Source organism: Daktulosphaira vitifoliae, unplaced genomic scaffold (assembly GCF_025091365.1).
Source record: "Daktulosphaira vitifoliae isolate Bord-2020 unplaced genomic scaffold, ASM2509136v1 Scaffold_1, whole genome shotgun sequence".
Classification (NCBI taxonomy): domain Eukaryota; kingdom Metazoa; phylum Arthropoda; class Insecta; order Hemiptera; family Phylloxeridae; genus Daktulosphaira; species Daktulosphaira vitifoliae.
In genome coordinates, this window is record NW_026099572.1 from 80,602,814 (window position 1) to 80,614,991 (window position 12,178).

Below are 12,178 nucleotides of genomic sequence, written 5' to 3' on the forward strand. Positions count from 1 at the left end.
CAATTTCATACTAAATTTAAAAACTATAATTAGTATTTATTCATATATTATATTTTAAAATCAAAGAACTACTAATCAGAATATAATTAAGGAAATAAGAGTTTATGTTGCTTTTGTAATTATTCACCAATTTCCTACTTTAAAAAAAAAAAAAATTTGGTTGGGAATTTTTTCTGCTATTCGCCAAAATTACTCCTTCGTTGACTAGAATGAATCATTAAATAGAAAATTTTATGAGAATTAAAACAATGTTATTTTTAAGATTAATATGCAGTCAGAAAGTTTTATAATTATTATTTATTGTAAATTTATCAGAAAAACTCATTATTTTTTGCATTTTTATCGTAATAGAACACTTAAATAGAAATCATAGTAATCATTTCTAAGTAATTTTTGATATTTAAAAAGATTCTACTATTGAAATATCCAGAACTGAATTAATTTTAATGATTTACTTTAACTAAAAAAAAAAAAGTTAATATTTTGAATCCCTCTTGTGGGCAGGTAAAGGGTTAGATTTATAAAAAAAAAAACCAAATGATAGATAAAGACATTTATCTATATAAAAAAAAAGTTATACTGATTTGGTCATTTTTGATAAAGTTTAACAGTTGTGGCGGACCTGTAAGGCTCGCCTGAGGAAATTTTAATATTTATTTGTTGTTCGAGTTACCGTCTGGATTCCCTATTGAGCTATCCACACAGAGTCCTCCAAGATGTATATAGGAAATAGTGATTATTATAAAGAAATAAATTTAACACTCTCGATAGAAATACTGGTTATAAATAGTAAAATGTATTTTAAGATATAAATGTATAAATGTATAAATATATATATATATGTATAGCACAATTTCAATATAACACGGCAAGTATTAGTAAATGGTTTACAATTAGTGCTTATTCGACAATGTTGGACACTAGACTGTAGACACTAGACTGACTATTGCTGCAAAATAGTCATACAAAGAAAACAAGGGGACATCCGCATACGGATGTCCCTATCAATTATAAACATGTATATTCACAAAGATAAATATTTAATAAAGTGGTGGTGACACAACACAGTTAACAAAGTTATAAGTTTTATACACTGTACTACAAGGAACTTTCATCAGAAACAAAAATAAAATATTCTAAATCAACATTTCGCGATGTTTTCAAATGTGCAATTAGATTATTTCTGGGTCCATTTCTCCAGCCCCCCCTTTTTTTAATTTCGTAGTTTTTAATATCTCATTCGTTTGTGCATCGTTTGTGCATCGTTTGTGCAGAAATGTGCATAAGGTCCCGTTGTTTGTGCACACTTACTTTCCGAAATATCGTAAAAAATAGTAGTATTACGTTTGAATAATTTAGTAAATGTTATTTGCTACTGTCATACGGAAATTCAAGTAAATAATTAAAAATATATTTCATATTTTTACAAAAAAATTAAAACTCTTTAATATATATTGAACTAACTAAAATGGAACGTATTAAAAATAAGTCAATAGTATAACTAATAAATTTCATTATATTTTATAGGTTTTACAGAAGAATGTGTTTTTACAGAGAAGTTAATGATGAATTAAAAAAATTTTATTGAGAATACATCACAATTTGTACATTCACTTTTGTGGTTTCATTTACACTTCGTGTAACTTTTTCTTTTAAATTGTCATATAGTTGCCACACATTCATGGGATGTCTGTATGTATGCGCATGATAATGTCCCAGAATTTCAATGGGAACTAGCATGCTGTTGGTTATCTGGTGTACTTATCAGTCCTCGTAAATAAAAATCAGTATCATTTATTTTTAAAAATTTTGGTACATGGTTTAACTGAATATGTGTATCGGTAAAATTACTTGCTGTTGAATTGTTCAAATTAATCAAATTAAAACATATATGTGGTCCATACTCTATTGTTCTTGCAAGTTTATTTGAACAGATGTGACACAAGTTATCCTCTGTTAGTTTATTTACCTCTTTGATAAATTTAATGTTCAGTTGTCGCAATGTAGGTTTTTTTCTGTTATAACAACTGTAATATATGGTATATTTTCATTATTTGTCATAACTGTACAAGAATTACACAAATCTGTGATTTGTGAACCTCAGCTATTTAAGGTCATTATGCATGTACATTATCGGTTCAGATGTCCGGTGTCGCGTTAACTTGCGATAACGAATTTCTACCTAAATACTAAAATTAAATATAACTTTATCATTCTTCCACCTTTGGCAACATTAATAATAAATATTAAAATTATTATTATTTAGAACAAATGAAATCTTAGCATACTCGACATTAACTTAATATAAATATACAGAGTCGCATTTAGAGAAGACACTGTGTGCACGTGACCCGGGTGGGAAAGATGTCACTGAGAAAACGATAGCCAGCTATTTTAGAATTTAAGATCTTTATGTGATATAGAGGAAAAATTGTTGATAAGAATAAAAAAAAATCAGTTATTGGGGCAGCGGAATGATGTACACAGGTGTGTACCAAATGCAATGTTAGAGTCTATGGGTAACTGTTGTCATGGTGCCTTATGTTTAGCGATACGTTGGATACACGGCCACCCGTCTTCTTCATCATCAGCCTAGTCACTTTGCAAGCTCAGTCTAATTAGAGTACCTCTGCTTGTCTGCTAAAGTACAAAGGCTTATCGACTGGAGTGCCATATTTTTCGTATATTGAGTTCCCGATGCTTTTTTTCACAATAATACTAGTATTTTTCGTTCATTATTGTTTTAAGCTTATTTTAAAAATTATTTTTAACTTTTTAGGTCAATGTGCTTTAAAAGCGTGTTTTTAAACTATATTTTTATTTATTCTTTTTACTCACGACGTACAAAACGTTAAACATTAACATTTTGTTAACTTTCACGAGTGCGATTTGTAATTTTTTCTCTTGTTTTTATGTCTATTAAAACATATTTTGAACTAATAAATTAATAGTGTTGAATTTATTCACGTAAGTGGTGAATCTGCGTTGCCTCTCATTACTACCACATTACTGGTGTAAACAAAAAGGTTAGTAAACTAGAATTAGAATAAAATTGAGTGGTGTACATCAATAAAAATAAATATGCTTAATTGTCCACCTGCTCGTGACCCTAGGTTTTACTAAACAAAGTATTACTTAAGGATTTTCGTCATTGTGTAATTACTTCAAATATATTACACCTATAAATAATATGACTGTTGTTACTTCGTAAATTCCATTAGGCCAACTGTAGTATAGAAAAATTACCATTTGGATAACTAAATACTAAATACGGAATACTAAATAATCACCCTTAAAAAATGAATGACAATCCTTAATATTATATTAAAAGATTATGTCAGTTCAAAATTTGATAATTATTAATTTTTTTTAATTTTTAATAATGAATAAATATTTTATAATTATTAAAAAAAAAGAAACAAATAAATTTATTAAATATATTATTACCTATTTTTAATCAGTTACATTTTAAGTACAATAACTACGCAAAAGTTTTAATCAAATTAAAAAAAAATATGAAATATATTTTTAATTATTTATTAATTATTTAAATTATTAATTTTCGTATGACAGTAGCTAATAACATTTACTAAATTATTCAAACGTAATACTACTATTTTTTACGATATCTCGGAAAGTAAGTGTGCACAAACGATGGGACCTTGTGCACATTTCTGCACAAACGGTGCACAAACGAATGAGATATTAAAAACTACGAAATTAAAAAAAGGGGGGGCTGCCGTTTCTGCGGCCCCCCAAATGTGTTTTTACGATATCTCGGAAAGTAAGTGTGCACAAACGACGGGACCTTGTGCACATTTCTGCACAAACGATGCACAAACGAATGAGATATTAAAAACTACGAAATTAAAAAAAGGGGGGGCTGCCGTTTCTGCGGCCCCCCAAATGTGTTTTTACGATATCTCGGAAAGTAAGTGTGCACAAACGACGGGACCTTGTGCACATTTCTGCACAAACGATGCACAAACGAATGAGATATTAAAAACTATGAAATTAAAAAAAGGGGGGGCTGGAGAAATGGACCCATTATTTCTATCACTTTTATGTTTTAATATGATTAAAAAATAGTATTTACATATAAAAAAAAATAATTAAGAACAAAAAAAATTGTTTCAATTTAATACTGATTTTGATTATTAATATGTTAAAAATAAGGGAAATGACATATTTAACCTATTTTTTAAATCGTTTAAAGTTGATTGTTGTAAATGTTTATAATACAAAAAAATAATTTATTTTACCATAACTTTTAGGTCAATTGGCAAGTTTGACATTGACATTGTTGTGACCGGGTTGGTACGGTAGACAAAATGAAAAGATAATGCGTTTGATAATTAGTTGCTATCTATTATATTTAAAAATACATTTACACTTATAATTGACTTCTCGACTTTAATGAGTTGATACTTAATTAATATAAAAGATTCAGTGAACAAGTTAACATAAAAGATTCAGTGAGCAAATTAACAAAAGATTCAGTGAAAGTGATTCAGTGGAGAGTCGTCTAGGTTCGACCCTATGAACTATATGACTCTTGAACGAGTAGCTGACTACTACTGGCGCGTCGCCTCAGGCGGCGGCGGCCGTAGGCCCAATGCATTGAAAAAGGCTGAGCAAGCATCGAATGTTCTAGAAGGACTAGATGCTTGCCTGGTAAATACTTTATACAAAACAAAAGAGGCTTCCGTTCCCATGATTATTATATATATACTATTAAATTACATAATTACAATTAGGCAGCAAAAAGCCAGTTCACAACATACCCCCGGAGTGAAACTGAGCAGTCCCTGCGACTAAATCTAACTTAAACTAGTTTTGTACAATATCTTAACTTACGGGTGCGCTAGTTACAATACCGCCACATGCGCTTTGAGGATAGTATCTTAGCTCTAAACTTACGTCTACGGGATACAGAAGTTTGATACAGTAATAATTGAGTAATACTAATTTTTCCAAAACAATTTACCCATTCATATAAATTCTCTTAAAAATAATTACATGAAAAATTTTATGACAATTAAAAAAATTGTATCGTTAAGATCAATATGCAGTCAGAAAGTTTTATAATTATTATTTATTGTAAATTTATCAGAAAAGCTCAATATTTTTTTGCATTTTTATGGTAATAGATAACTTAAATAGAAGTAATAGTAATAATTTCCTAGGAACTTTTGTTGTTTGTTGAAAAGATTCTANTTGAAATCATTAATTAGAAAATTTTATGAGAATTAAAACAATGTAATTTTTAAGATCAATATGCAGTCAGAAAGTTTTATAATTATTATTTATTGTAAATTTATCAGAAAAACTCAATATTTTTTTGCATTTTTATGGTAATAGATAACTTAAATAGAAGTAATAGTATAGTAACTCAACATAAAAGGAGAAAATTATTAAGAAGATTTTTATTAGTAATTAAAGAATAATTTTATTAAAATAATTTATATTTGTTGGTATTATATGAGCATGAGAATAATTGAGTTACTATAATATTTATTGAATAAAGAAAATGATATAATATAATTTTCTCTCGGGATATGAGTACGAGGGTATATTAGAAGATGTAAAATATAGAAAAACAAAGTGATGTTTGAAAATTTATTAATATAAGAATAATTTTAAATATAAAATTATTGTGATTAATTATCACACATAGATCATCAACAACGCCACTCGTACCAGTAGTTATCTAGGCTTGTGCTGACTGTGAGTCGAGTCAATAAAAACCTCGAGTAGTATAGGAACCACAAGTGGGTTCTCTATCTTCGCAAGAGAGTCTTTATTAGTATTGACTACACAGGTAACCCACTCAAAGATTAGACTAGGCTGGCTAATTTTGTACAAACGTTATTGATTCTCTTTATTTATTTAGACAATATTTTATTCTAGAGATCACTTTACTTTTTCTGGTTTCCTACTTAATTTATGTACTCATTATATTTACTTTGAATATGAATTTACCTTAATGATTTCAGAACTAATGTTGAAAAAATGAATATACTTCAATTTTCTATGTAAAATCGTATTTTGTCAAGCCACTTCTTGCATTCGTTAAAAGTTCATAAGGTGAAGTAGTAGTGAGAGAGATTGACAGTTTTTATGCCCTTTTATATTAAATTTAATTCATCTATCTATGCAAGAAGTGTCACGACCTTTTACTATTATCTGTTTATTACTCAATTTGTGTTATTTATTACATATTATTTTACTTAAAATAGATAATTTGTCACAACTAAAGAATTTCTTATAATTATTACAGTAGATTTATATTAATGTATTTTTAGACATATTTCTTGGAATAGTTTAAAGTATTAACATGAATAATATTTTTAATTTGATGACTAATAGGTAATAACATATATACTACTGAATAATGAGTGGTATATGTATTATAACAATAGTAATAATTTCCTAGTAACTTTTGTTGTTTGAAAAGATTCTACAATTGAAATATTGAGAACTTAATTAATTTTAATGATTAATTTTAGAAATTATTTATATAGCAACATGTTACAAAAAAATTTGTAATATTATAGTCTAGTAGTAGCACATACAAATAGAGTAAAAAAATTATTAAATTACAAAGTAAAATGATTTAATTTTGTAGTTGAAACCTATCATATCAAACTTCATTCGTTAATAAATATTTTGAAAACATTAGAAATTAATGATTTTAATTGTCTTTATGGAGACGATGTAATAACTAACTGTTTAATTGATAAATTAGAATTTTTTTTTCAATTTTTGAGAGTAATATCTTCAACTAGATTCGAATTGTAGTTATTTGACGTATCGTTGAAAAACGTAGGTCAAGTTAGAGCAGAGAAAATAAATGATAGTCACAAAAAAATATCTTCTAATCTTTGCATCGAAGCTAAAACTTAAAATATAGTAAAATAATTTTAATATGAATAAGAAATTTCTTCTCGCGAGTGGCGACTACAGTGATGGGATCCTTGATCTTTATTGAAGTTATTGAATCTAAATGTGATAAAAATCAAACGAGTTAAAAATTTATACTAACTTAAAAAGAATTAAGAAAAAATGCAAAAAATTCATTGCCATACGCGGGTTGGAACCTCGTACCCCAAGCGTGTAAAACATAAATTTTACCAACTCGGCAACCGTACGTCGCTACCGTCGGGTGAAAAAATAGGCTATTTAAGCTAGTTCAAATTTCAAAGTTATTTTTCTCGACTTAAAAGAAGCAAACAAATTTAAATAAGTTTAACTTTCTATGCTATATTAATTTTTTATTTATATAATATTTATGAAAATCTGTAGTCCCCTTGTCAGGTATTTTAAAATAAAATAAAATACAAAACCCAGAATTTTAACACAAAAATAGCAAATTTTTGAATACGGTAGTCATTTTTACCGTGAAGACAAATCCAGAGGTCACATTTTTTTTTTTAAATTAAAGTATATTATATAAGCTTTAATTTAAGATATATATAAAAGTGTCAGTATTTCCGGAATACTTTCAAAAATTAAATTGAAAATATCATAGTAACAATACGCATGATTAAAGTTTTGACCCCCCTTGTTAAAGGGGTATGATCCGATTTACAAAAAAAGCGTGTAGATGAAAGGAGTATATAAATATTTATTATAAAAAAATAATAATATTGATCCATACATTTTTCCAAAAGTTATATAAAATATAAATTAAATAATATAACATATAAAATCGAGATTTTTTTCACGGAAATCGTACGTTTTTCTTTAACTTTGATGTCCGTTTTCACCACGAAGACAAGTCCAGAGGTCAAATTTTTTTTTTTCAAATTAAAGTATATTACATAAGCTTTAATTTAAGATATATATAAAAGTGTCAGTATTTCCGGAAAACTTTCAAAAATTAAATTCAAAATATCTTAGTAACAATACGCATGTTTAAAGTTTTGACCCCCTTGTTGAAGGGGTATGATCCGATTTACAAAAAAAGCGTGCCAGATGAAAGGGGTATATAAATATTCATTATAAAAAAATAATAATATTGATCCATACATTTTTCCAAAAGTTATATAAAATATAAAATCGAGAATTTTTTTACGGAAATCGTACATTCTTCTTTAACTTTAATGTCCGTTTTCACCACGAAGACGACAAGTCCAGAGGTCAAATTTTTTTTTTTCAAATTAAAGTATATTACATAAGCTTTAATTTAAGATATATATAAAAGTGTCAGTCTTTCCGGAACATTTTCAAAACTTAAGTTGAAAAATTTCTACTTTCTCTACGCATTTTAAAAGGTTTGCATTCCTCCCTGTATAAAGGGAAAAGGTCCGATTTAAAAAAAAAGTATTTCGAATGAAAGAGGTATATATAAATTATTTATTGTTGAAGAATAGAATTGATTCATGCATTTTTTAAAAAGTTATAGCATCTTAATGTTAAAAAATGTAAAATATAATATCAAGAATTTTTTCAAAAAAATAGCATATTTTTGCATACGGTAGTCATTTTCAAATAGTCCTACTTCTGTCCTTCTGCCTCTTCCGAGTGATCCTGGAAGTGGTCGCACGTCAGCGCGGCTGATTTACAAATACCATGAATATATTAGTAGATAATGTGGCTAATGTGTGCGTAGATGATGTGGATGATCGTGAGAAAAGTTTAAAATAAGAGTGGCAGACGCCAAGTAGTTGGGATAATGGGGAAAAAAAAGAAGAAGAAAGATCAGTCTTTAAAAAAATGAAAATAACATCAATTTTAAAATGCAAAAAATTCTTTTATAATTTTATTTTACACGGTAGCGTAATTTTAATATTTCATATTATTATAAACCGTAATAATCAATACTAATGGTTATACTAAGCAAAATGTAATTTTTGCAAAAATAAAGTTTTCAATTCCTAATTTAAAATTAGAATTTTCATTGATTAAACATTTGATTATATTGAATTGAAAATTGTAAATTCGTTGTACAAATTACATAGATATTTAATGATTATAAAATCTACAAAATTTTGTTACAATCAAATTGTAAAATCATAGTCAGTGGTGTGTTCGTCACAAGTAGTGATCGTTTATTGGTGATATTACCCAAACATTTCTCTAAAAATCCACTCACCAAAAAAGTTTATAGTGAATAAAAATATGTTAGTAATTATAATGAAGTTTCTTTTTGAAACTGTGAATCTTTAATGCACACTAGTTGCTACAAATAAACACTATCTAAATGTACATACTATTCATAGCAATAGAAAAATATGTGTATTGTATGTGCACATTCTACTGTTATTCAGTACTAAAATAAATAAATATATCTTTTTATTCTTTTGTTTAAAAAGACATCATTTTTCAAAAATCTGCGTACAAATAAAATGCGTGTGTCTGATTTTAAACGCACGAGGGAAGTAAAACTTTTTAACGGTGGTTTGAATGAAAAACTAAAAAAAATAAAGGAATTAACTAAGCATTTTAATTAGTAACTAATTAGTACAGTTATTGTATTTGTACCTAATAAAAAAACCCAGCACAGGGGGGTCGCGGCACAGTGGTGCCGTGGTATAGTTGGATTAAGTATAATGATATCTGACAGTGATTAAAATCACTATAAAAAAAAAACGCTTCGATGCAAATCTTTATATATTATTTAATTTTAAAAAAATTGGTGTATTATTCCAAAGGCTACATGATCTGCTAGTTCCTTATTAATATCTTGATTAAGATAAAGTATGTCGAATGAAAAAGGGATTATTAAAAAATATTATTTCTCATAAAAAAATAATGTTGATCCATACACTTTTCAATATGTCATAGCATTATAAAGTTAAAAATGTAAAAAATAAAATCGAGAATTTTNTCGCTAGCCATTTTCACCATGAAGACAAGTCCAGAGGTCAATTTTTTTTTTTCATAATAAAGTACATTACATTAGCTTTAATTTAAGATATATATAAAAGTGTCAGACCTTCCGGAACACTTTCAAAAGTTACGTTGAAAAAGTTCTACTTTCTATATGCATTTTTATGTTTTGAATCCCCCCTGTATTTAGGGAAATGGTCCGATTTAAAAAAACAGTATGTCGAATGAAAGATCTATATAAATACTACTTCTCATAAAAAAATTGTAATGATTCATACATTTTTCAAAAAGTTATAGCATAATAAAGTTAAAAATGGAAAATACAAAATCGAGAATTTTCACACAAAAATAGCATTCGGTAGCCATTTTCACCATGAAGATAAAATAAAGTCCGAAATTTTTTTTTTTCATAATAAAGTATATTACATTAGCTTTAATTTAAGATATATATAAAAGTGTCAGTCTTTCCGGAACATTTTCAAAAGTTAAGTTGAAAAAGTTAATTTTTTGTAAAAAAGTTACCATTTTGAAACCCTTCCTGTGGGCTGTTAAAGGGTCAAATTTACAAAAAAAATATACCAAATAATAAGTAAAGACATAAAACATCTATATAAAAAAAAACTATATTGATATGTTCATTTTTGAAAAAGTTACGGCAGTTTTTAGTAAAAAAATTTTCATTAATAATATCCTAATTAAGATAAAGTATGTCGAATGAAAAAGAGATTATTAAAAAATATTATTTCTCATAAAAAAATAATATTGATCCATACACTTTTCAATATGACATAGCATTTTAAAGTTAAAAATGTAAAAAATAATATCGAGAATTTTCACACAAAAATAGCATTCGGTAGCCATTTTCACCATAAAAACAAGTCCAGAGGTCAATTTTTTTTTTTTTAATTAAAGTATATTACATTACCTTTAATTTAAGATATATATAAAAGTGTCAGACTTTCCGGAACACTTTCAAAATTTAAGTTGAAAAAGTAAATTTTTTGTGAAAAAGTTGTCATTTTAAATCCCCCCCTGTGGGCAGGTAAAGGGTCAGATATGAAAAAAATATATACTAAATGATAGGTAACGACATCATGCATCTATAAAAAAAAGAATTATATTGATCCATACATCTTTCAAAAAGTTATAGCATTATAAATTTAAAAATATAAAAAAGAATTTTTTTACAAAAATCGTATTTTTTTTATTAAGTTTAATGTCTGTTTTCACCATGAAGATAAAATAAAGTCCGAAATTTTTTTTTACCATAATAAAGTATATTACATTAGCTTTAATTTAAGATATATATAAAAGTGTCAGACTTTCCGGAACACTTTCAAAAGTTAAGTTGAAAAAGTTAATTTTTTGTGAAAAAGTTGTCATTTTAAATCCCCCCCTGTGGGCAGGTAAAGGGTCAGATATGAAAAAAATATATACTAAATGATAGGTAACGACATCATGCATCTATAAAAAAAAGAATTATATTGATCCATACATCTTTCAAAAAGTTATAGCATTATAAATTTAAAAATATAAAAAAGAATTTTTTTACAAAAATCGTATTGTTTTTATTAAGTTTGATGTCTGTTTTCACCATGAAGATAAAATAAAGTCCGAAATTTTTTTTTACCATAATAAATTATATTACATTAACTTTAATTTAAGATATATATAAAAGTGTCAGACTTTCCGGAACACTTTTAAAAGTTAAGTTGAAAAAGTTCTACTTTCTACATGCATTTTTTAGATTTGAACCCCCCTCAAATATAGGGAAATGGTCCGATTTAAAAAAACAGTATGTCGAATGAAAGATCTATATAAATACTACTTCTCATAAAAAAATTGTAATGATTCATACATTTTTCAAAAAGTTATAGCATAATAAAGTTAAAAATGGAAAATACAAAATCGAAAATTTTCACACAAAAATAGCATTCGGTAGCCATTTTCACCATGAAGACAAGTCCAGAGGTCAAATTTTTTTTTTTCAAATTAAAGTATATTACATTAGCTTTAATTTAAGATATATATAAAAGTGTCAGACTTTCCGGAACACTTTTAAAAGTTAAGTTGAAAAAGTTCTACTTTCTACATGCATTTTTTAGATTTGAACCCCCCTCAAATAAAGGGAAATGGTCCGATTAAAAAAAACAGTATGTCCAATGAAATATGTATATAAATACTACTTCTCATGAAAAATTTGTATTGATCCATACATTTTTCAAATAGTTATAGCATAATAAAATTAAAAATGTAAAATACAAAATCGAAAATTTTCACACAAAAATAGCATTCGGTAGCCATTTTCACCATGAAGATAAGATAAAGTCCGAAATTTTTTTTT